General features: G+C 36.8%; 1 protein-coding gene and 1 long non-coding RNA gene across 3 annotated transcripts in view; one reads left to right on the top strand and one right to left on the bottom strand.

Annotated features, from left to right (window-relative positions):
- Positions 1-938: 938 nt before the first annotated feature.
- On the bottom strand, positions 939-2,608 carry LOC147998187 (uncharacterized). Its single transcript, XR_015646517.1, has 3 exons — positions 2,324-2,608; positions 1,576-1,638; positions 939-1,278 (listed from the first exon to the last, which is right to left on the bottom strand). It is a non-coding gene; the product is annotated as an uncharacterized LOC147998187 (long non-coding RNA).
- Mid1 (midline 1) overlaps positions 2,431-26,262 on the top strand; it is a 381,084-nt gene continuing 357,252 nt past the window's right edge. For both annotated transcript variants that reach the window (XM_087600601.1, NM_001431606.1), the window contains 1 exon segment: positions 2,431-2,565. The gene's annotated coding sequence lies outside the window, so the exon portion shown is untranslated.

Here is a 26,262-nt window from a genome sequence, read left to right as displayed (position 1 = left end):
TTTTCTCGGGTTTTGTTTTTTTACTTTTTTTTTTTTAATGGAGTGTGCTGGATGTCTCTACAGTTTTGTTCAGATGACTGCAGAACCTGGAAAAGCTGTTGCTGCTGTTGATGCATAACACACTGCTATTATTGGTCTTTTTATATAAATATAAATATGTATATACAGATATATAATTTGAATTTTTTGAAACTTTACCTGTGCTGTCAACTTTCGAAAAAAGTATCCCCGTTTACTGTGTTGAGTTGGCACTGTACAGAAATTAACAGCCATATTGGTCTAGAAATGTTGAACTTAAGTTTTTTCCATTTGTACAGGGGTAACACACTGTATTAAATATGTAAGGTCTTATATACGTGGGTTTGATTACAAAAACTAATAAAGTATTCTCTAAATTAAAAAAAAAAAGAAAGTAAAAAAAAATCATAGAAGATGCCTTTCATCATGTAAATGGATATTCTCAGGCAGTGTCTTTCCCCAGGGAGATCTGCTCAAGGTCCTGACATAGAGTAAGTACTTGTTATTGGCTGAAGGAACAAAAAGCAAGTACTATAAAACAACCACAGGATAATATCTGAATTTAATTTATTAAGTACTCCTGATTTAAAATAATATATGTCTTTGTAGATCTTCAAATCCCAAAGGATTGTGTTAGAGCTGTGATTCTCTACTTGTGGGTTGCCACCATTCATAGCAGTAGCAAAATTACAGTTATGAAGTAGCAATGAAAAAAGTTCATGGTTGGGGGGGTCACCATAACATACAGAACTGTATTAAATGGTCGAAACATTAGGAAGGTTAAGAAACCACTGTGTTCGAGGAACAGTTAGTTTAAATGAATATTTATTCACTTGGAAAAATAAAAATATTTTAATTTGGGGCTCATCATTAAAAAAAGGACCAAGCTGGTCAAAAAAATAAATAAATAAATAAATAAATTTGAACATGGGAAAGTGCCCTTCTAATACTTTGCTGTTTCTTAACAAATGATTTTTATCAGAAACAAAATTAAATTCAAGAAGATCTGGGGAATGGGATTTACCAAAACCTGATTCTGAGATGTTGTGCGATAATCACTTTACTTTTCTGAACCTATTTGATTATTGTGAAAAGGAAAATATGCACACATTCCTACAGAGATAAGAAGAGTGATTGCCTTTGCTCAAAGTGAAATGCTGTTCAAAGCTATTCTTCTTGACTGTTCAATTAGTGAAATTCTTGGTGCTCAGTTTGCATTGCTGCTGGCTTCAGTGGCATGACAACATCCATTTTCTCTTTCTGAAGCAGGGAACAAAAACAGCACCAAGGTATTTTTAATAAGGTTGTCACTACTCAAGGGGCAGTCAGCTGGTGTACACGATATGACAAAGTGATTCTTAAAGGACTGCTTATACTTATTAGACAATCTTCATCTACATAAAAAGCATAGGAAAATCTTACATCTCTACTTCTTAAGTCTTTAGTGGAATGGATTAAAATGAAAAAGAATTACTACTTACTAGGAGACAGAAGAACATAGAAAGAGTCAAGTATTGGAACGTCTACATGTATCATATTTTAAACTGTATTACAAACCTGAGTTAGGCCTTCTTCCATCTATAGATTTCATCCAAAGATGTGTTTCTTATCTTCTTAAATCTGTGAAATTGCTTAGAATTGTTACATGTAATCATGCAAATTCACAAGTCCTATTTCTTTTTTGAATTAATCAAATATCATGTTAAAATGTGGGGTTTGGAGGATTATTACTGCCATAGATATAATTATCTGATATTTCACTGATCGAAAATACAGTTGCCAGTATTGCATTGCAAAGCAAATAACCATCAAATGTTTATATTTTATTATATACTAAAGATCTGGGAAAGTTAAATGACTCTTAGTTGCTAGGCTCAAATAAGGCCTTGTTTTGCAGGAGTTTACTCTCTTTTTACTCCCTTTCTGTCACGTTTCACTTCATTGAAAATAATCTCAAAAGTAATTGCCCTGTTTTTAAAATCATGAAAGACAAATTATGATATTCCAGACTTTGATTTTTTTCCTTCTTACAATTACCTTCAGATAATATAGGACTGGTCGCAGTGCATGATATAAAATACTCTGTTACCCTAAAAGGGCCAATTTCTTGCAGACTGCCAGGATAAAGATGATTTTAATTAAATCCCACAAATCCCTTTGTACTGCAACCAAACCCTCTACAGGCCAACTGACAGAGCCCTTCTGGCATGTATAGAGTTAACTAGGTTACGGGGGTTCTTAGTTAACTTCTTTCACCAGGAATGCAATTCATGTTTACCTATATAAGGAAACCTGTTAGGCTGACCTGAGTTTGGCTTTTTTTTTCTCTGACTGAGAGGCATGTAAGCACACACCCTGGAGAGGGGGAGCGATTCCCAGCTGGACAGAGCAAGCTTCCTGAACGCCCCAGCCATTCAGCTGATCCGAGGCGAAGAGCAGAGTCCGTACTTGCCCTGGAGCAGCCTCCTTGGAGGACCCACAGGTTTGCCTTTTCCAGCTCCCAGTTGAGAAACAAACCTACGATCCTGGGAAAAAATGGGGAAGCCGGTGAGTCTTACTGCTCTCTCTTTCTCTATTTGCTTGCTTCTGCTAAGGGGCACGCCTCGCTGCTCTCACCCAGGAAGCAGAGGGAGAGGCATTGCTCAGCCTCTAACCCCACAGATCCTTCCTGAATAAACACAATGCTTCCCCATACCTCCAGCCAACTTTCTCTGCCGGCTTTGCACATCAAAAATCCACTTAAGCTATAATCCTAGCACCTTAGACACTCCAGAAAGTGTTTTTTCTTTTCTTTTTTTTCTTTTCTTTCTTTCTTGATTTCTTTTTTTTTTTTAAACTGGGCAAGAGTTACCAGACCATCGCGAAGAGCAAACTTTCTCATCTTTCTTGCACTCTGAAACAGTGCAGATGAGTTTGGGGGTGCTTTCAGAGGAATGCCGAGTCCCCAAGGAAGTAAGAGTAAATCTAAGAGGAATTGTTAAATCCACAGGCAGGGTGATAGTCTGCAGAAACAGAATTTATCATTTTAAACAAGGCAGGCTGAAGTAACATTTTTCATTCCCGAGGAGCAAAACACTTGCATCCTGTATATGTAATAAAGGACACCTTCTGAGACACTGAGGAGAGAAAGCAACAGAGCTGCCTCCTTTGTTCTAGACAACATATAGAAATTCACTTTTGCATTTTGACAACTAGCATGTGGCTGTTTATATATAAAGTGCAAGTGATAAATAAGGCATTATGTTGAGGGCACTGCTGTCAACTGAGTTAAAAACTGGCTGTGCTCTACACATACATAAAACTCTCAGTCTGCCTATAATTAAATACGAGGATGTGAAAGTGTTTAGCAAACTTACAGCAACATTTTAGTTACACTTCAGAATAGTCTAATGTAAAAGGTAACTGTGAAAGGAGTTCGAAGAACTGGTTCCCCCAACTTCAGAGGCATAGGTAAAATATTTGAAATGAAAGTTACTTGTCAAAAGTGATTTGCAATAAGGTATAAATTTGTAAATTTTATTTTTGTAAGGGTAACTGGTTTGTTGATTTTGGTTATTTCGGGAGAGTTTTGATACATGATGTGACTGCTCATCTTTCAAATAAATGTCTTTTTTCTGTCACGCACAATATATTATCCTAAAAAAAAATGTGTAGCGGGATTGTGCTACTGACTGCAACAGGTGGCAATGAGGTTGCAGATTTGTGATAATAGTATATTAATTTCCTAAATCAATATTAAGGTAAGTACTCAAATCAGATTTGACAGAATGAGCACTTTTTGTTGATAATTAAAACTCGTATTCTGCTCTTCTGTTTATAGCGAGGTTATTGTCTTAAAAGAGATTGGCATCTGACTATTCCTAAGAACAAAAGCTCTGGCCAGTTTTACTTAGGGTCCTTGATGCTAAACAATACAGCCATGTTTAATAACACGATTTAAATGCTGCTTATTCACTACCATGAGGAAGCAGTGGGAAAAGGGGGGTCTATCATATGGGAGACATTTTATTAAAAAAGCAAGAGCAGTGAGGGGACAATGCAAATATTTAAAGTTTGTTATATGCACACTGTTGCTAGGGAGAAAGGGGGGAGTGTTAATATTGTACAGCTATCAGTGGGAGTGACTAACCCAGGAGACACAAAACACTGTTTTAAAATATACACTTAATAGCAGATGGTTTAATACCAGGTTGTCTCACCATGCTACCAATTAGATGGCCCCAAGCCAAATCAACTGGCATGACTACCGTTTATACTGTGAGTTGATGTGTACATTGTTATTATGTGCTATTTACATTAACAGCCAAGGGAAGATATAACCAGGAAGACATAAAAGTCTCCTGGGCCACAGAGTGTGAGGGTGTTCATAAGGATTTTGTTTTCACATTTAACTTCCTTGCCAGTGACATATGAGTTGCTGCAGATGGTTGGAAGTATTAGCTATAGAGTAATATATGCATCTCCGGCTCCTCATAAGTTCACTTAGGGGTAACAATACTGAATATGGAATGGGATACTTTGGCATTATCAGAGTTCCATGTGGATGTCTTGAATTCATTTAGTGTCCAAATTATCTTCCAATCTAAAACAGGATGCTATAGTTTTACATTAACTTTTCCAATTTACTGATGCTATGTTCTGGTGTGAAGAGTACAACCACTTAGCAGCACCCTTAGAACTATGAGATGGTCAGAGCCTTCCAGGTTTTTGAAAAAAACAAAAAGGCTAAAAAAAATCTTGGGTTCTGGGGATGGTGAAGATAGGTCTTCTAAGAATTTTGATGTGTTCATGAGTTGTGATTTCCTGAAAGAAGTGTGATGTGCGCCCTATAAAGTATAGTTAGCTACAAAATTACTAATGGCCTCTTTTGGGGTGGTATCTTGTTATCTTAGGGCATTCTTTACGAAAATGTTGGCCAGTAGATGGGCTGCCTAGCACTGCTTATGAATGGCTTTCAGACATGACTTCTTTGTTTATACTCCTAGTATCTTGGGCAGAAAGCTGGATTTAGATGCAAAATTCCTTGAAGACAATTTCTATACCTCAGTTTTTCTAATATACTAGACAAATTCGATCATATTCTATACTTGATATAATGTCTAAAGGCAAGGAAACTGCCAATGACAATTCAGGCTCATGATCCTGATTATGAAAACCAAAATGCTACAAATTTGTTTGCCTTAAAATTCAAGAAAAATATTCTAATTTTTATTACATTCCCTGAGATTATTGGACTTTTCAAATCCTGTCTATCTCATTTAACTTCAGATGCATTTTTATATAGATATATATTTTTTCTCTCCCTCCCTCTTCCCCCTTTCTCTCCCTCTCCCTCCCCAGTGTGGTGTCTGTGTGTGGGTGTGTGTGTGTGTGTGTGTGTGTGTGTGTGTGTGTGCTTTATTCTAGCCTTTGATGGATTGTTTTTGTAGCTAGCGTTTGATTATTCCTTCTATTATTCTGTTTTGGTTGGGATTTTCGGCCTTTATCTGCCTATCATTTGACAGCAATTACCATTTTTAACTTGCATTATTAAATCCCATTATATTCATCCAACAAATAATATTCAAACACTTTATGAAGTCCTATGTTATTTTATGTACTCTGAGGAAATGCATGCATGTAAGAGACAGATAAACTTTTATTGTGTCTCCTTGAAACAGATAGCATCCATGTAAAGAGAAATCTCATAATGTGAATGGTACACAGCATGTGAAATGTAGTTTAATGCTAAGTCGTTTAGTTACTCCGTTTGTTATGCTGATCAATCTATAAGTCAGAACTTCCTATCTCAAGGGTAAAATATACTGCTAGGTTCTGGACAGTTAACTGACATGGTAAAAAGATTTAAATAACCAAATAAGGTCCACATAAGATTATGTCAAGTAGACGTCAAGGAGCTTCATATGCTGACAGAGGGAAGAAACCACTATAATCTCACTACCGGGCATGCCTAAACGGCAGAGGTACTCCTGGGTGGAAGCACTTTATATTTTGTTAATGTATTTACAATTCTACTATGTCATTCTGGGTTTGGGTTCTTTGGTAGAGAGTTTGATTGGTATACAAACTACCCTAGATTCCATCATCAGCATAGCAAATTGTTTTCTCTTGGATTATCAAGGATTCTTAGGGCACAACACAGAGAAGAAGCATTTCTAGAACACTAGGTAAGACAAGAGCTTTGGATACTCAGCACCCCCTGGGAAGTCATTAAGGTAGGAGTTCTAGTAACACTTCTTGTGAAGTAAAAAGAGCAACTGTTCCCGTTACTTTAAAACAATTGAACCTATACCTTAAATGGAAAGGGGTTAGTTAATGCTAATCTTCATTTTAAAAGACAAATAAAAGTAGACTCCAGTGCTCAGGGGAATACAGCATTCTTAGGATGCTTTGATTTGTGTGTGACAGAGTATGCTCACACTCTCTTGTGGGTTGCTTCTCATTTGTTTCAACTTGAGACAGAAATGAAATTAAGCAGAACCTCCTCAATTTGACAGTTTGAGTTTTAACACGTGACAAAATTGGAATTTTTGTCAAAGAGCTTGAGCCAGGAAATGTATTATTTATAGGTATTGTTCTGCAACAGAGGCCTTGGCTATTTAAGCCAAAATTATTCTCCCCCTTGAGTATCTAATTGTATAGTTATTTATATCCACACTGACACACTCACCTACATGTATTGCCTTAGGAAAGAAAGCAGTGTATAAACTACCAGAGAGCATATAACAAGTTTACTCTCACTGATAACCTTGGCTCAAAGTTAAAAAAACAAAACAATGGTAGTGTTTCCCAAGTTTGCTCTGAAGCTGTGGACAATGGTTTGGGACATGTGATTTAAACTTCTTGGGGATTTGATTTAGTCAGAAATCTACAGGTATATTGATGTGCCCTTTATTATTTTACACATATTGAAAGTCTTCATGTTTGTGAACTCATGTGATATAATGCCGAGCATACAGTCAGTCAATACATATTTGTGGGTTCAGAACTGAGATTACGGGTCTTCCATTAAATAATGGTAGGATTAAAAAAGTAGAAGCAAGAATATACTGATAGCCCACTTAAGTAATTTAAAAATTGTGGTTCATGATACAAGAGGAAACTTCTAGTGTCTATACTAGGTCCTTTTTGCTTGTTTGTTTATATATAGAGAGAGATTGGGTTGTTACAGGCTGTGATCCAGCTAGTATTAAAATGACTGTCTACTAATGGAAAGTCCTTGAAGTTGTTCAATCCAAAAACCTGGATGTCCCAGTGGGTTTTCAATATATGCCAGGAACCTGAAGAAGTAGGCTGTAATGCTAATAAATGAATAAGCTTATCAGTGTGAGCTAAAGCAAGCAGGAAAAGAGAAAGCAAACTTCCTTCTCCTATGTCTTTTATATAGCTTGCCAGAAGAAGGTGTGTCCCAGATTAAAGGTGGCTTTTCCACTTCAAAAGACCTGCATTAAAGGTGTATCTTCTCAACTCAAAGAGCCAGAAGAGCAGTAGGTCTTCCCACTTCAAATGATTTAATTAAGGACAAATCTGTCACAGGTATAGCTAAGTGTTTGGAGTTTAGTTATTTTCAGATATTGACAACCATGAATAGCCATCACACCCTGCAAGGTTTTGTGTTTAAGGGTCTTCATCTAATGATGTCTATAGTAGTCTATCTTATCTGAACTTTGAAGCCTTTTTTCCCAAAGTCACATATTTTATAAGGAAAGAAAATCCTTACTTCATGTCTACTTACTTGATTTAATAGCTTGAAAGTTTTCCAGAAGCAACAACAGGAAAGGAAAGGTTAGAAAATCAACTGGAAAACAAGTACAACAAAAGAGTTTCCTTAAAAAAAAGTCTCCCTGGCTTCATTAATGATTTTTCAGGGGTATCTACGGTTAGCTGTTCTCATGGAATCATACCTCCAAGGTCTTCATGTACTACATCCTATACTAGGAAAAGAAAACATTTACTCTGACATGGCTTCCAAGCCCAGTTGAGCTGATATGCCTTAGCAAGACTTTCCTCCTTATTAAGACAATTGGGAAACATATGGTTCTTGAGTGATGAAGATATTCATGAAATGTAGATCAAGTGCCCCCTATATTAGAAGTTTGTCACCAAATTTATGACACCATCTTTTATAATTATATGCCCCTATGAAAGAAAAAAAATGAATCTATATTGGAACTACTTTGTTCTTCATTTATTGAAAGCACCCCTTTAGGCATATTTAGGATGAATATTTAAGATTGTATCTGTCTCTTCTCCATCCATTAAATGAAAACTACAGGTGATGTAAACCTCTTAAGTAGTTTCAAATTTCATGTGCAAAGGGAATACTTAATGTCCACATATCAATGTTTATCACCTTACAGTCTAAGGCTTAAGTGGAACCTGTATTTATGTAGATAATATTCTATCATATGAAATAAACATGAATAAACTATAACATAGCAAATAGTAAAGGTGTTACATCTAATCTGGAGCCACATGTGCCATAATATCACAATAGGAAGGTTTAGCTAATCAGAGTGACGTTTGTCATTAGAAAAATCCACATTGGCAACAACATAGAAAACAGATCAGATATAAGGGATGCCAGAGTGATTTGCTGTAGACCAAACAGGACCAAGGAAAGCTACCTGGGAAAGAAGATATCTACATATAGTAGTGCTATAGTGACAGAGGTGAAGAGAGAGAAATTTTAATGATATTTCAGAGTTGATATCATTCAGAGGTGACTAAAATATTGAACAGGGAAATAGTGACTGACAAGAAAATGCAAAAGAAAACTTCCATGACGCATTTAGTTTCCATAACTATAGACATAGTTGTAGTATCTTTAAAGTTGAGAGTAAGGCAAGGTCACCTGGATTTGGGACAGAAAATTAATTATTTGTACCTCAGTGGAAAAGAAAAGGTATAAGTTTTGAGACTGAATTTTATGGTGCAATGTCTCAGAGGATACGTTAAAAAATTATGCCTTGAACAGCTACAATAAGGGTTGGTGGTAGAATTAAAAGAGATGCAAGGTAGTTATTCCTTGGAAGTCTTAGGAAGGAGTTAACATAATCCCACATGTTTACTACTGCTGCAAGTTGAAAGGAGATTAGTAATTTCCTGGGTGTAGAATAGGGGTGGCATGGTGTGGTGTGGTGTGGTGTGGTGTGGTGTGGTGTGGTGTGGTGTGGTGTGGTGTGGCATGGCAGCAGAGAATTCAACACTATAACTTTTCCAAAGTGAAGATTTCTCCTTGGTAATAACATACAGAAATGCTATTACCTTCAATTCTTTGGTGAATTCTTTCATTTTCACTTCAGCTTCTCCTCTTGGATGAAGGTATACCATAAAAGAACAAGCTAGACATTTTCGGCCAAGGTTCCTTATCACTTGTAAAATGGACTATAAGACATAGGACGTTTAACCCAAGAGTTTACATTAACTGATGGGCACATGATTAATTTCATGTTCACTTCAGGATTTGTGCGAAGATTTTGCCATTCTATTCTTCCAACATTCTCAGAAAACGTTTTCTACAATATTTGTAATTCCACTGTCTGGCCTCAGGAAATTCCTCTCTAGGTTCTAAGTATTCTTTAAAAAGCAAGTTATTAGACGATGAAAGCCACAGCTAGAGGAAAAGGAAACCCAGAAAATGAGCAGCTGATGGGGAGGAAAGGGTTAAGCTTTATAGATTACAGATATTAGCACCCCCTCTCTCTGCAGGTGTTCGGGCATTGCCAGATGCAAGTCACTAGCAATATTCTCCCACTGTCTTGCTCCTTTATTTCCCATTGTTCTTGGCACATGTTATTTAACTCTTTTGATGTGGTTTTCATTGTTAGACCTGAGTGAATGCTTACAATTACACTAACACTTATACATAAATGCAGATACAAGCCACATTTACTAGTCACTGAATTATTAAAATGTCTGAATTAATTATCAAGATCTTATTCAGTTGTTTCTTTATATATGAGTGCTTATTTTCATATAGAAATAAGTGGTACAGAGTGGGAGGCTTGCCAGTCTGTCATTTTATTTATAAAATATTTGGATGAAGTATTTTGAGTTTTCTCTATGTACTCTCAGGTAACTGGATTGTGCTTGGTTCTTAATTTCTGTATTTGTTATTTGACTGTGTATATTCTAGTTGGGATTTAGCTGAGAGGTGGGTTTGTAAGTAAGAACACTGGAAGCTGGTTATCTAAAAGAGAAATCTTGGGCATGTTTGGCAAGTTTGTCTTCCTCTTCCTACTCCCTCTACTTCCAAGCCTTCAGTAATTTCTACTCTTCTATATGCCCCATTTTGACACAAATGCCTTTAAAATTATAAGGGTGTTGTGAAACATTCATTTCAAATCTGAATTTTATCTCGCAGAGGGACTTCCATTTTCACATTTTAAAAATCCTCTTGGCTTTGGCTTTGCCAAAAAATAGGATGCTTGATAGTGTCAAATCAGAGAAAGAGTTCACTTTGTCCAGGAATGCAGATACCTGCCAATAAATCATTTGCTAGTAGACAGAAGAAATTGAAGAAATTCAGCAGAATGATCTAGGGTGAAGGTCACATCAAACAGTACAGTTGGTGAAAAATGGTGAGAACTTCTATTTCCAGACTCCTGAGTCAAGCTCTTTCAAAGATAACAGTCTGAGCTTTACACACCATCAAGCTTCTTGGTCTGTTTAAGTAAAAGGAGGGAGGAAGAAGGCTTCTGCTAACAGAGTATAGGTCATAAATTAGCTAATAAAATATGTCCCAAGTTATCTCTTAAATAGTCTCTTTTATATATACTTGTCTATTTGATTTATCTTTTTCTATACTCGTTCAAGGTTGTGTTTTGGTAGCCTAAGTCAATATGTAAGTTTTAAGTTATATGACCCACCTTCTTGTAAGGAAAACACTGTGTGTGTGTGTGTGTGTGTGTGTGTGTGTGTGTGTGTGTGTGTGATATACAATTTGTTGCTGTTGACCAAAAAATCTAAAAGTTACCTTCTCACTTCAATATATAATATTAGTTCAATGAAGCATGTCTTTTGTTATAAAATATACTTAGCTTTTTAAAAAATAAATTTTAATAAGGCTCCCATTTTTTCAGGACTTTTGTAGTTCTATTATGGCCAAGGGTGCCTAGATAGCACCCTTATTTTATCTACTAGAGCCACAATCGATGCTAAGGCAACACTACATGTATTTATGTACATTTCTGTATACATTACACACATAGCTATATATGTGTATGCATTACACATATGACAATGCATTTAAAATGATTTTGACAGTAAAGTTCCAATCAGTGTTTGTTATTTTCAACATCTAAAAAATGATGAAAGAAGAAAAGAAAGTGGCATGTTTTTTATGACCACATGTAATGACTTAGAGGTAATTAGATGATCAAAGAGGCAAGGCTGGGAGGGGAAATAAACAGGAACTATTACAAGAGGGGAGGTGCTAAAGCAACAAAATCTGCTCTCCCCTGCCCACCTGCTACCACACAGAAGCAAAATCCCACTAAGCAACGAGGTACGGGATGAAAGGATCAATAAAACTGGGAGGGCACATATTTTAAGAAAACTGAAAACACAGGAAGCAGAAAAATGAAAGAGAACAAACGAAAGTATGGGAAAGACACTTCAGGGAAAATGCATTAAAATTCTAAGAAACGAGCAAATAAACGTCAATGAAGGAAGAAATAAAAAGGAAAACTTAGCAACAAGAACACATCACTCCAGAGAAGCTGAGAAATTAGAAGAAGAAATGAGAAGAGGGTACTGTTATCTCACATTCAAAACTGCCTGGCCAATTTGTAGGTTCCTAAGAATAAGTAAAATTGACTTGTGAAGATAATAGTACTTGTCCAATCTTCTGCCATATGAGTATAAATGCAATTTGCTTTTTTTTAAATGTCTTTTCCTTATACCAACATGAGTGACAAAGAATCCAGGACTTCTTAGATGCTTCAGAGGAGTCTGCCCTCCCAGACTTAGTAAATGGCTATTCTAGGCCAATGAACAATAGCCTGGTGGCTTTAAAAGCTAATCCTCCACGTGCTTCCCATACTCCTCAGAGATATTCATTAAACCCACAGCACCTGGCTTAGTATTTATAAAACACTTTACACTTCTGAAAGGGAAGTAAAGGGTGAGAGGTCTGTGGATCCATTTCTATTGTTAAGCATTACCTAAGTACCAGGGCTTCACTTGGTGACTGCCAGACAGCTGGAGCATGAAATCCCAAATCCACCTCCCTGGGATTTTGCTCACAATAACTTAATGCTTATAAGTCAGTACCCTGAGTGGGTAACTTTTTTAGGACAAGTTTGCATATTATAATATATCACACATCTCAAGGTCTCTTTCAGAAAACCATTTTGACATAGTGTGTCAACAGTGAATTATTGATTCTTACCTGCATCAAGGAATAATGCTCAGAGTGGCTGGGAAAAGCTTACCAGTTGTTGGCTCAATTGTGCAGCTCTATTTAAAGCTCTAGTGGGTAATTCAGATGATGGCAAACTTCACTTTGACACAGTGCCATAGCACTTCCATTAGTGCCCTCGCTAGAGCACAAACATCTGCTTGCTTTTATTGTCCATGTGTTACTTAAGATAGTCTATTGCTTTATGACGTAAATCACTGGAATCTACTGACTATTTTTAAAGACTCTTTTAGTGTTTCCTTGAAATGATCACTTTATAGTTGTTTAATAATTGGCCCTTTAGGTACACAAAAATTACAAAGATTATATTTTCTACTCTTCTGACCTTTTCCAGATATTGCTTGTTGTAAAATTCTTTATCTTTGGGGGTTGTGTGATTCATAGGTTTACATTGTCACATCAAGTCAAAAGAAAGTACATTTGACTCAAGGTAACTTACCTGTTCTTTTTCTGTTCGCCGACCAGAGTTGTGTGGATTTCCTTATTTCAGTTCACCTTGAAAGGCTTTGCTGTTGCCTTCTTTATGCACTTATCTTGTCCTGACAGGCTGCTGAGCAATTTGCTTGCCCTCCAGTATATTCATGTGTCCAGTACAGATAAGTTTCATGACAGCCAGGTCTATCATTTTCATTCCAATGGACTGGGTGTATTCCAGGACCCCTTTCATCAGCAATTTTGTCTTACTTTTACAGTGAATGAAGGCCTAAAGCCATGGGACTCCATGATATGAAGGCTCTAGTATATGAAAAACAAACACCATCAAATATGATTCAAAATCTGAGCAAATATTGGCCTTAGGTGTAATGAATACTAAAACAACTCCCCTCAGCCCAATAATTAGAAAATCTCAGGAGGACATGACTCTGCGTACTGGGTCTTACAACTTGTAAAATATTCCCCAATAATCCATCTGGAAGAGCACTTTCATATTATGCCAGAAAATGAGGTGCTTACTCAGGTCCTAGGATTGCAAGGAGCCAGGAAGTTTCCAGGGATTTCCTAGGGGAAGAATTTTGGAAGATGCTAATTTGAGGATTGTGAGAGTTCTTGAGACTTGCCAGAGAATTAAGACAAGAACTCATTGGGTGATTTTGAGAGTGCAGAGAGAATACATGTGGATATGTGAGGTTGGAATGATTTCTTTCCACTTGACATCTATGTGTTTCTTGCTCTCCCTGAATATTGCATTTATGAAAATGGGAAAGAAAAAAAGATCATGTCCCAAAGGGAAACATTTAGAGAGCTGGGGAAAAAGCATCTATTGCCTCATGACTGAGAAAGGAAAGAATGCAGTGGAGAAATCTGAAGTCACTAATTGCAAATAAAATTAACAATTCCTGTGTACTGTTTAAGACAAAGATTTTGTGTTCCATAAGTTAAAAATAAAGGGGCATGAGTAAAGATTCTCATAGTACATTTGAATTTAAATTTATTTCATCTGGAGCTGACAAGGGCTCAATGGGTAAAGTACTTACCACCAAGCCTGATGACCTGAGTTGGATTCTTAGACCCATTATTGTGAAGGAGAGAACTGACTCATGTAGGTTGTCCTCTGATTCAGACAAGCTCACTAAGGCACAATATATGTGCCCATACCTACACATATATGCGAATGTGTGCAAAAGCACCCATACATGTTCACAGACACACACAGAGAGAAACACACACACACACACACACACACACACACACACACACACACTTTTCTATTCCAGTCAAAGGAAAGTGTAAGAAAGTAACTCACCATGTTTTTCTAGTCTGTAGTTTGTCACAGCTACCATCACTCACTGTTTAATGCCCTCTAAGGTTGCACAGAAATACTTAGAAGTATGACATTATTTACAGCTACAAAGACATCTTAGAATCTTGACTGAGTCACTTGCTAGCTGGATGGGAAACATTTAACTCCCTAGCCTTTCAACATCATCTTCTCCAGGGCACATGGTAAGACTAAATTAGAAGTAAACACAATATTCCAAGCAGAGTAAATACTTGGGAAATCCTGGCTAATATTGTCTCTGAGTGAACACAGAGGGAGCGAATGTCCAGTGTTTGATAAATGATAGCCCTAAGAAGTTGTCATTCTTGACAAAGCAGGCAAAATATACCACGTCTAGGAGAGAAAAAGCCCATTGAACTTGTTAATAGTCCTCTTACTCCAAATCACTCAGGATTGTTTAGACTTCCTTCAGAGACCTGTAGACTTAGGTAAGACATAAAATGTCCATTAACATAGCCAAGGAAATGGATTGATAATACATAGAAACAATGACTTAATAAAGGAAAAGGCAAACATTTGTTTTATATCACTCTGCTCATTTAATTCAGAATGAACAGCTTTATACCTTCAAAGGATTTTCCTATACTAGACCTGACTGAAGTTTTACATATAAAATATTTTGCAAGTGAATTTAAGTTAATGCTACTAAAATATTTAGTGATTTCAGGCAATCATTCTAACATATGTTGGCTCAAAACTAATTTTTAAAAGTTTTGCCTGAAGACAAATTCTCTGTAAAAATGCTTGAACAAATTAAACACAAAGTTAAAATTTGTTTGGAAGATGATGTTTCACCCAGTCTGGTTTTATATTTCCTCTTGGATTAGAAACATGTTAGTCATTTAAAAAATATACATATCCTGAAGACATATTTCAATAGGGCAAAACCCTTAATCAACAACAAAACCCTATTTCTATAAATACACAAAGATGGCAGTAATGCGGAATGAAAGAATTTAGTGTCTGTGGCCATCTCTTCTTTCTGCTACTCTGGAGGAAGTATTCTTTCTATGTAAAAGAAAACCAAGTTGACCTCATCTGAAAACAGTAATTATAGCAATTTTGCAATGCATTGTATTGTTAAGTCTACTTAGCTGAAACATACCCACCCACTTTTACTTTTTCATTTTTTTAAGTATCTAAATCATGGACAAATTATTGTTTGATTATTTTGTTCAAAGGCAGTTATATCTATCTCTCTGAAATGATTAAACATAGGACTACTAAAAAACAATCAGTTTCAATCCTTCTGATAAAAATTAAAGAACACAGTCTTATATTCTCGAGCGTGGATGTTGTATTTTCCTTTTCACATCTCTGATCCTTCGAGGCTTCTCATCTTTCATATGTTCTATACTCAATCCCACAGAATAGCTAACAGTTCAGAAAATCCTGAAAGATCAACACCAACAGATTATCATGGCCCTATTTTCATTGTCTAATTTGAATTATCTAGTAAGGTCACATAATTTTGTTTCTTGAGTACAAGAAAGGAAGGAAGAAAGAAAGGAAGGAAGGACACAAAGAAAGAAAGAAAGAAAGAAAGAAAGAAAGAAAGAAAGAAAGAAAGAAAGAAAGGAAGGAAGGAAGGAAGAAAGAAAGAAAGAAAGAAAGAAAGAAAGAAAGAAGGAAAGAAAGAAAGAAAGAAAGAAAGAAAGAAAGAAAGAAAGAAAGAAAGGAGAGAGTCAGTTTGCAGAAGCTGAGGCCTGTCATCTCACTTGGGTGGGTATCCACTGCTGTCTTTCTCCTACATTCTCCTTATGGAACCATTTCAATAAGATGTGGTTCTGTGGAGATACCTGTGCTCACCTATGGATCACCTTAAATATGCTCTTAAGTGCCATTTTGGAGGTAATGTCTGTTAAATGATATACAGCATGCCACATTCTAAATTAGATTTTCCCACACGCAAATAGGAGTAATGCCCACTGTTGATTTAGTTATTGACATGGAATAGTAATAACTTTAAACATAGTAAGTAGGGAAATGTCTCATGGCAATTTAAATATACTGGGAATGATTCAGCATGAGAGAAATCCAGTCTTTGCCAACAAGAAAATACACTGTATATTGGATGAAACAACTATAATACAAAATATAATCCACTCATTTGTTCCACAGCCATTTATTACACACCTATTTATTAGGCTATGGGGACATACATTTCCTGCCCCCAAGGAAATTGTGATTTGATAAAGAATTTTAAATAGGTGCTAAGTAGAAGCCCAAATTAAACAATTTCATTACAAACATATCAAGCATAATAGGCATGAAGAAATGTATGATCTGTTGAATACCCGAAACAAGAATTCTGACACATGCTTACATAAATATTGACCTCAGAATGACTGGTAATTAACAGAAAATTAAATATCTTACTCTTTATTTTTAAATTTTTTATTTTACTTTTTACTTATGAGTGTTTTGCCTGCATCTATCTATGTATACCATGTGCTCTGTAGTGTTTGGAAAAAGTGTGTTGGATACCCTGGAAATGTAGTTACACACCACCATGTGGTTTCTGTGAACTGAAGCTGGGTCCTCTGCAAAAGCTACATTGCTCTTAACTGCAGAGCCATCCCCTCAGTCCTGCTATTGGGGATTTATTAGCATTATTTCATACTCTGTGATCAATTTTTCTGTTGTCTACATGTGAAGTTCTGAGGTGATTGAAGACAGTGCTGTATAATAGCAAATTTCTGAATCTCCAAGTGAGAATTAGGGAAGAAAAGCAGACTTCTAAGCCTTTCCTGCAGAAATTTCTTAGGCTGGTCTTGAGATAGGGGCCCAACAGTCTACGTGTCTAACATACTTACAGTTGATGAGGATGCTGCTGATGTGAAAACTCTTGTAGTGTTTGTGTCAGATATACTGACACTGTTGCAACACCTCCCATATTTGAAGAAGACTGAACTATGGTATGCAATAACACATGGTGGTAGACAGTGAAATGACCAACCCGAGTACCAAATGTAAGGTAGAAATTAAGTGAAGTTTTCTTTGTCTCATTCGCAAATTTTCTGGTGAGATTAAGATTTGAAAAAGTAGAATTTATCAAACTTAATCAACCAACACTCTTATCAGTTCAGGCAACTAGGAACCACATAACTGTATGAATCTGGGGGCCTGATGAATGAGGATTGTTTGCTGTGGTCAAAAATTTAGTTTCCAGTTGCCGTGTTCACTCTAGTTTGCACATTCACACATTGCTCTCCTTCATTGCTTGTTTGACTGTGAGGCAGTTTCACAAGGATTCATCAAGGGAGGTTATGGGAAGAACATGAGTTCATAAAGTCCCCAAAGCCAAGGTACCCTTGCTCTTTCTTTCATGATGAGAAGCTATGTATTCCTGGCAGTTCTGTTCTGTAGCAGTTTTAAGGGTACAGTATATTGAGATGAGAGAGGAGAGAGGGAGAAGAGAGGAGAGGGGAAGGTAAGGGAGGGGAGAGGAGGGGAGGACAGGAGAGGAGAAGAGAGGGAGAAGTGGCTTTCTTTTTTTGTTCTGACTATTCTGTCTCTGGTGACCCACACTTCTAAGAGCAGTTCAGTTCTCTACTCTAGAATTTCTGAATTGGTGAAATAAGAATACAACATAACAGGGAATTTAAAATATTTTATTTGCATTTTTTATTCTGTAGATTTTGTGGCAATGTCTTTTAAAATGTATTAAATATATCCAAATACTTTTTTTAAAATGAACATATGTATGTACATATATACCTGCCTGAAACACATGCTTTAACATTTATTTCAAAGAAATGAAATTGTCCCCCCAAAACCTGTACACAAACATGAATATAAACTTTGTTTATGTTACCCTGAATCTAGAAGCAACCCAAATATTCTCCAACAAGTTAAAGGTTAAGCAAATTTGATGCCTCTTTATTGTAGAATACTATGGAGCAATGAAAAAGAATGGGTTGTTAATATGTCTAGTAACCTTGATGGATCCTCAGTGAATTATCATGAATTTAAAAAAGCCAGTGCTACATGGTTTCATAATCTATGATTCTATTAATTTGACTTGGTGGGAGAAATTATTTTTTTTTGAGAAATTATTTTAAACATAGAAAAAATTAGCGGTTGCCTAGGTGTACAGATTGGTAAAATGAGGGAGATGACTGTGTTTAAAAGGGAAATATAAGGGAGCTTTGCCGACATTGAGCTAAACACATGTATGTACATATACACTCACATGCCAGTACTAGGAAACCCTTTAAAGTCTTAGAAATGTTGGCGGCTTGCATTTGTTTCAGTATTCAGGTTGTGATGTTGTAGTATAGCTATATAAAATAACATTAAAATATAGGGAGAAACTGAGCAAAGAGGGTTAAGTGTCCTTTTTATATTATTTCTTGAAACTGCATATGGATCTTCAATTATATCAGTAAAACTTCTCATAAAAAACATCCGTGGCTATTGAGATGATTCAGTGGGCAAAACTGTTTGCTGCTACCCTTGACAACCCAAACTCAATCTCCAGGAGTCACATAGTAAAAAGAAAACCAACTCCAATAAGCTGTCCTTTAACCTCCACACACACCCTGTGGCACACAGGTACAAAGATTCACATATACCCAGGCATACACACCAAAAGCAGCATATCCTGTGGCATGCAGGTGCACACACACACACACACACACACACACACACACACACACACACACACAGAGAGAGAGAGAGAGAGAGAGAGATACACACATTTACACTTATACACAACTAATAAAATTTACTAAAATAAATATAGGAAATAATCTTTTGAGCCACCCCAGTAAACAACAATTTGCGTTAATGTGATTTAAAGTTACATGCAATAGTGTTCCCTAAGTAATTTCAATGGCTCTTCTACTTTTGTAAGTTTTCTGAAAGGGAACCATATCATACACAGGGTAAAATAAAATGCAATGCTATTCCCTACTACAAAGCTTGGCAAGCTATGGCTCACTGGCTAAATCTGTTTCTCTGCCGGTTTTCATATGATGCCTGAACAAGCATGGTTCTTTTGTTTCCAAGTTTGAAAAGCTTCAAAAGAAGTACTATTTTATGACAGGTAAAAGTAATATGAATTTCCAACTTTAGTGTTCATAAAGAAAGTGTTATGAGAACATAGCTACACCCATTCAGTTCATATTATTGTATCTGGAAGTTTTCGTAGCCCAACAGCAGAGCCTAGTAGTTGCAATGGGATTGCTGGTCTTATGGCAAAACTAGGGACTAAGATCTTACAGAACAGTTTGCCTAGCCTTGCACTTGGTGGGTTAACTTAGAATTTTCTAGACTAAGGTAACCTCTGATCAGTGATAATCTTATCATCAAAGCATTTCCTGAGGGGGAAAAATGTCTACAGTCTAAAGAACAAATGCATAAGAAAATGTCACTGTGTGAATCAATACCAGGAGTCTTAGCTTATCCATATATTCAGTCCTTTGGGAGGAATCATCAAACCCATAAACTCAGGCATGCTTGTCTGTTTACAGAGAACAAAACAGTTTACGTTTCTTATGAAAAACACATTAAAAAATGACATCTTATGGCAAGGTAGAGTCAGATCAAGTTCAAGTCATCACTCTGGTATTTGCCAGCTATATAACCTGGGCAAGTCACTCACTTCTCTGGGCTTGATAACAAGCAAGGTAAATATGTCTGCCTTTATGGATTTTGAGAGGATACAGTGAACCTGTACATCAAGAACCTACAATGTTGGATCAGACAAATGCCAATCCAAGTTGTTCCAACACAGGAGTCCTCTCATTGCTCCAATTTCTTTTATTTCTCTGTGCTGCCCATCCCTCAACTGATTTTGAAATCTGCAAGGAAGAGTTTGGTTTCTTTTATAAACATCTCTCAATCCCCATCTTTTCAGTTTCTCTGTAAGCATCTGTGGAGTGAGGTTTAAGAAAAAAAAACTAGTCCATATCCCTACTGCCCAGATTTCTCTGTCAGGAGACCTGAGTGGAGATTCTGGCACAATGGAATATGAATCAAATCTCTTTTTCAATTATAGTATGAAATGTGTCTGAAGTGCTCGGGGAAACCTGCAGATTGATGTGATCCCAGGAGGTTTAATACTAGTCTCCAGTAACAGGCCAATTGATGTTTGAAAGTGTTTCCGTCCCTTTAGGTTATAAAAGACAAACTCTGTACTGAAATTATAACATAAGGGGGAAACATGAAAAAGAAAAAATACTGACTAGCCTGTTTATCACTGCTGAACTTTCTAAGTGTTCAGGCTCATGACTAACTCTACACATTGATTCAGTGGGGCCTTGGATAGGATTGTCATGCCACTCCTTTCAGAGCATGTACATCTGACAGCCAGAAGGACTATGTCCAATGTTATACTATTCCAGGAGAGGACACAAAATCCAGAATTAGGAGTTCTCCAATCTTCCAGACAGAGCAACACTGAAATGAGCAGTTCATGCCTGCATGTGACTTGTATCCTTCTTAGTGATGCTCAGTCGGAAGACTGAAGAAGCTGATTTTAAGCTAGTTTCTGGTCTAGAAAGATTTTCAGCATAACTGAAAGAGAAAGAGAAAGTGAAACAGAAAAAGAAGAAACAAGTTTAACAATTCTTTATGTTGTTGATCAACTCAAATTTTTTTTTTAATTTGTACATTTGTTTTAGTAGGTGCCATGGCTTAAATCACTTAGTTTCTTTGTCACCCACCTTTTCCCAGATACACTAAAAAATTAAAAATCTAACACTCAGTAAGTTTTAAGCATATGTAAGTAGACTTTCCCCTCTGTGTAATTCATAGTTGCTTAGAGATAAGGTTCATCCACTTTCATCCACCAACCCAAACTGTCCAATAATAATCTTGTTGATGTCCTCTGCATGGTTGAATTTACTGTGGATGAAGTCTTTCAACCTTACTATTTCTTCATTTATACTAAACTGCCCTGCTCTTAGCAATGTTTGAAATGCATTGAATTTTCTAGATGTCTCATGCAAAGGAAATTTTTAAAGCATGAAGATTTTATGATGCCTCTGAAGAAGACCCACATTAATGCTGATATCATTGGTAATGGACCTGAGGTAGTGAAATATTGCTCCAATGTTTGCATAATGTCAAACAGTAGACGTTATCTTAATAAACAAATTGTCCTTATAGGAGTAACATTGTCTTGTGAAGCTTACAAGTAGAGTACATACTTTGACTAGGACAAAAGTTGGGGCGATCAGAACTACAAAAAATTTTGATTACCATATTTGGCTTTAAGGATGGATATCAAGGATAGAAAAGTAGCATATAATTGACAGATGAATGTAAATGGGAACCTTAGTACTACAAATTCACAAAGCCAAAGTCACCAATGGCTAGAATATCCTCGGAAGTGGTTCCTTTTAAAAGGACTCCAGATAAAACCCTGGGCTTACCAGTCTTTTCATTCCAGCTATGTGAGTCCTCAAGCATAGAGCTCATTGACTAGTAGAGTATATCCTATCTTCAAGCCTCCATTCCCACAAACTCATAAAACATACTTTCATTTATTCACTTTTTATGATTTGTCATATAGCAACAGAAACTGAAACCATTTCTTGTTGCCTTTCCATTAAAGTTCTCACAGGTGATCTTTTTTAATGAGTATTCTAAGTAAAAGTCTCATTTCTAAATAGTAAATAATTCTGTTCTGTTCATCATTTTGATCTGAGGTAACCTTCCATTTCCTTTTTCGGCTCACTGAAAGTTATACTGCTTTGTGGAAATATATTTTACTTAACTACATTAACATTTAGAATTTCCAAAAGTAATTGTTGATGTACTTCTTATTTGTTTCACATAATAAGATCTGATTGATAATGTGAAGAACTTAAGTGTCATGAGAGCAACACTTTTGGATAACTGGAATTCTGGATCTCCAGATTCATATATTATTCTAGTTGAGAAGAATGTAATGTATTCATAAATCTGAAATATAATAACATGAGACACATCTGGTTATTATTCCAACATGTAAAGAATTTAGGAGTCATGATTTCTGCTAACTCAACAAGATAAAAGAAGACCAAACAGAAAACCAATGTCTTGCCTTAAATCTATCAGTGAATTGAAGTCACAGGCCTGACTCTAACCTCTAAAACCAGAGAGGCAGCAATATACAAAGAATATAGATTACTTTCCCAGAAGTGGAAGCTGTTAAGCTCAATAGTTAGTAGGAACACTTAAATGATATCTTTGATCAATTTTTTTGGCTGATTCTACTCTAGCCTGAAAGATTTAGAGCTACAGAGAGCCTGGTATAAATAGGTATAATAAACAGGTAATACATCTAAGTTTTCCCTAAGAATCTTTTGGTGAAGATCAGAGGAAATCCTAGTGGTTGGCCAGATCAGGAGGAAGAGAATCATTGTATGAAATACAAACTAACTCTTGTATTTATTTAATTATTTTATTTATTTACGTCCCAGATGCTGCCCATCTCTAGTCCTCCTCACAGAATTCTTTACCCCAATTCCCCTCCCCTTGATCTTTGAGATGGTGCCACTCCCCCTGGTATCCCTCTAGCCTGAGGCATGAAGTCTTTTCATGATTAGGCACATCCTCTTCTACAAGGCAGCTCTCTGATTTATTTATGCCAGGGGACTTGAACCAGCTTGTGTATGCTCTTTGGTCAGTTGCTCAGTTTCTCGGAGCTCCCAGGGGTCCAGGTTACTTGACACTGTTGATCTTCATATGGGATGATGGGCCATCCTCTTCAGGTTGTTCAATCCTTGTCCTAACTCGTTCATAGGGTTCCTCAAACTCTGTCCCATGCTTGGCTGTGGGTGTCTATATCTGTCTCAGTCAGCTGTAGGGTAGAACCTCTCAGAGGACAGCTATGCTAGGCTTCTGTCTGCAAGTACAACACAGCATCAGTAATAGAATGAGGGATTGGTGCCCATCCATGGGATGTATCTCAAGTTGGGCTGGTTTCTGGTCAGACATTCATTTGTTCTCTGCTCCATTTTTGTATCTGTATGTCTTTTAGATGGGAGCAATTTTGGGTCAAAAATTTGTAGGTGGGTTGATGTTCACATCCCTGGACCAGGGGTCCTGTCTGTCTACAAGAGGTGGTCTCTTCAGTTTCCATATCCCTACTCCAGCCTAACTCTTTTTTCAATAAACCCAGTGCATCATTCACCAAAACAAGCCTCAGAAACAAGGAAAAAAATTAATGTCTTATGTGACTTAGGAAAAGGAAAACAATCTATTCCCACCTGGATTTTAGACTTTCTGGCTCACCTAAGGAGGGGAATTCAGAAGCATCTGTGATGGTTCACAGTTCAGGGTCACAAGCACAGTTCAAATCATAGGATTATAGAATGCTTTCCTCCACCTAACTCTACCCCTACAACATGTAGGAGGAGTACAAATAAAATAACTCCAATGCTCAAAGTCTAAGGAAGAGTTTTTAGGGAAGCAGAGACCAGACTAATGAACAGCAAGGATACTTCAAGAAATTGGAGCCTCTAACACCTCCAACTTGTAGCAATTAGTAAAAGTATCCTAACTCCTAGCCAGATCATCACACAGCATCTCAATAAGAGCCTTCAGTTCTTAGAACACAGTTGCTAACTAAAAATTCGAGGCATTCTAAAAGACAAGAGGAATATCCCAATCTTAAAGAGACAAGGAAAAAAACAACATTAGAGCCAAACTGATACTATTGAGGATATAAAGTTGCTGCTTTGGGTATACAAAATTTCTAATGGGAAAGTAGACAAGACATTGTCCCATAACTTAGAGACTTAAAATACTGCACACTTACTATGTCACAGGTTTTGGGAACCATAAATCAGGGCACATCTTAGCTGTGTCCACTGCCAAAGGTCTAGACATATTCCATGGAACCTGGGACCTCACCTGGAAGCCCAGCTGGGTAAAGAATGTCCTTTTGAGCTGACTCATGTGGCGATTGGCAGGTTTCAGTCTATTAAGAGCTTTTGGATAGAGTACTCTGTTTAATCACTGAATGTTGATGAGAGAACACCTACTTCTGGCCATGTGGACCTTTCTAACAGGCCAACTTACTTTATCAATGCCATCTAGGAAGAGAATCTGATAGCAAAATAGTTGTCATAAACTTTTTTCAACAAAACATGGAAATGATTTCTCATTGTAGTCATTCTGCTAGCTAGAAACGAGTTACTTAAGGGGGGGTGAGAAATAAAATATAATAAATACCAGGGAAACAAGGAACATGTAAGGTCAGGTTAGAAGATCTTAGTTTGATGCTTATGGTCATTTAAGAGGTAATATAATTAGGTGATTGCTGTGTCTCAGTCAAAAAATACTGAGGAAGCACAAATACTTTCTTCTCTTTCTTTCCTTTCTTCTCTACCTCTTCTCCTTACTAATGTAAAGGAAAACACTGATAAGGTCAGGGAAGCTAAAACTACCCAAAATCGTATAGCTTACTAGAAACCCAGAAACCAAATATTTCTGAGTTAAAGTCTATATTCAAAAGAAATTAAGTTAATAGTAGAACCAAAGTTAAGTGAGAAATAAAATTGATGAGTTGCTTTTGTAAAATTGGGTACTTGAATCAATGAGGTTTAAAGAATTCAGATGAGAAATTTCAGGGAATATAAAGCAAAGTAGGAGAGGGGAGGGAAGCTTTGAGCGTGCCAGAAAGAGCTGCCAGACCCTTAGGCAATCTAACATAATGAGTAGCATGCCTGCTTTTGCAGGGCTTGTCCTTTGGACAAGGCAGACTAGTCTGGAGATGCTTGAATGCAAGAGGACAAGTAATGTAGCCAAAATATGAAACTGGTGGAAAATCAAGAAAAAGAGGACTCATGCAGAAACATCATGGGGATGGAAAGCCTCAGAATAATTGCTGGAAAAGAATATCAAGAACCTTCCGTGCCACTGCCAGTTCAGATCAGCAAAGCCCAATTAAAAGTGGGCTCCTACCATGCCCACTCACTCTAATCATTTGATAATATAGACTCCTGTCTCTGAACAGCAGTGGCAGATTTGCAGCTCACTACTGTACTTCAAGGCACTATGTGGTGCCTACTCTCTGTTAATAAAAAGAGTTGGTAGAGTAACGAGTAGCTGATGAGCAATATCTACAGAAGAAAGTAAGATTACCTGATTTGCACTGGGGTGATTTTTAAGAAGTACAAGATTTTGCATAAGTGCTTGACTTTTGAGGAACACATAAGGATGACACTTGTTACTATCGACACTTGTTACTATCTACTGCTGCTAACTCATGATTCTCTTTCTGCCTCTGTGTCTATCAAATATAAATGGGATCTCAAATCTGATCAACCATTGCTAGATATGATGTCTATGAGATTTCATTTTACATGTTCTTTCAAAGGAATCCATCTACCAACTCACTAGCTGAGGGAAATGGCCTGCTCTTCAAAGTATAAAGGAAAATAATGTATGCCATGGCGAGTCTGTATTCAATGCCCTGGAGATATAGCCTACCAGTAGAGGGTTTGCCTTTATCGTGCACAAAATCCAATGTTCTCTCCCTAGCAATTGGAAACTTTTAAGAGTTGGGAAGAGACTTCAAAGCCTGCCTCAGTTCTTTGCTAGCCACAGAAATCCAGGAAATCATTTAAACTCTGAGTGAAATGAGAACTGTTTCACCTCTCTCTATGGTAAGATGAGTGGAGGGCTGAATGAAATACTGCACACAGTAGTACTCCTTCCCCGCAGAGCATCTGTCTAGTAGTGTTAGTTAGCTGATACATTACACAATGAAAGCTGAACTTGTGCAGAGTCAGGTATTTTCAATAGCCTAAAAAGGCAAGCCAAAGTGAAGTGCTTGGCTGGACAGGCTTAACATATTAGGTCCCACTCTAAATATAAATCCTACTGTCTGTGTTTGTAGTTCCTAGACACATTTTTAGAGTTATTTTACACCTGGAAGTAGAAGACAGAACATAGTCAATACCTGATTTTTCATTATTCATTCTGTAGTACTTTAGAATGGTTGGTTTATTTTAAGTTGCCATTAATTCAACAATAAAATTTTTGCAAAGAAGAAATATTGATAGATCCTTTGCATGTACTAAGATGAGAATACAATAAA

Source organism: Rattus norvegicus, chromosome X (genome assembly GCF_021556685.1).
Source record: "Rattus norvegicus strain SHRSP/BbbUtx chromosome X, alternate assembly SHRSP_T2T, whole genome shotgun sequence".
NCBI classification, from domain to species: Eukaryota; Metazoa; Chordata; class Mammalia; order Rodentia; family Muridae; genus Rattus; species Rattus norvegicus.
This window is presented reverse-complemented; position numbering and strand designations above follow the sequence as displayed.